We start from the raw sequence: 935 nt of genomic DNA, 5'->3' as shown, positions 1-935 counted from the left end.
GACATTTGGGAGCTTGAAAGCTTAAAAGCTTAAACAGTTAGAATTTTTGAGACTTAGGGATTTGAAAACTTGGAAACTTGGAAACTTGAAACTTAGAAGCTTAGAAGCTTAAAAATTAGAAATTTAGATATCTAGGGACTCAGGAGCTTGGAAACTTGACACTCGGGAGCTTAGAAGCATAGAAACTTAAAAACTTAGAAACTTGAAATGTGTGATATCGACCTGCCAGGTAGTTTTAGCGTTTAGAATTTCTCTATTCCACATTTGACACGTAGCATTCCATATGATGGCGGCGAGGCTCGTGTTCTACAGTGTTGCTGCACAGTTCGGTAGCGTTTCGGTGGTCCGAGCCGGCAACAGGAGCAACAACTGCCGGTCGAAGAGCGGAGGGCCGAGTTTATAGAACCCTTCATCATCGTAATGCCTTCCCAGATACAGGCCGGGATCATTACCAAGGACCGTGAATGCGTTTCGCGTTGGTTCGGGCTGGCCCGAACGATTCTAGCTCGTCGGAAACGTGGAAAGGGCACGCCCGCTTCCACGAACCGATAGTCCCAGGGAAAAGAGGAACGAACACGATACTTACAGCGGAAGCTCAGTTTTTTTTCGCGTCGGAAACCCTACGCGGCGACCTAATTTTCGATCTTCCCGACGATTAAACAAGCGTCGGGGGAATCGATAGCTTCCCCTTCGTGTCTGCGGTACTATTGCGTGGCGATCAAATAGACAATGGCAAGCTTCGTTTATCCTTTAGAGTTTGGACATTCCAATGTCCGTTAATGTTTCGTTGAATTTAGCTATAAATGTGTCGGAGATTCCTTTTGGTCGTAGAATGAAACGTTAAGATTCAACACTAGAACTAGGTGGGTCGAAATTACCGATTTCTAGATTTTTATTTTAGAATTACTGTTAAAATATAGATACTTCATTGAGAA

The sequence above is a fragment of the Nomia melanderi genome, chromosome 2, assembly GCF_051020985.1.
Source record: "Nomia melanderi isolate GNS246 chromosome 2, iyNomMela1, whole genome shotgun sequence".
Taxonomy (NCBI): domain Eukaryota; kingdom Metazoa; phylum Arthropoda; class Insecta; order Hymenoptera; family Halictidae; genus Nomia; species Nomia melanderi.
This window is presented reverse-complemented; position numbering follows the sequence as displayed.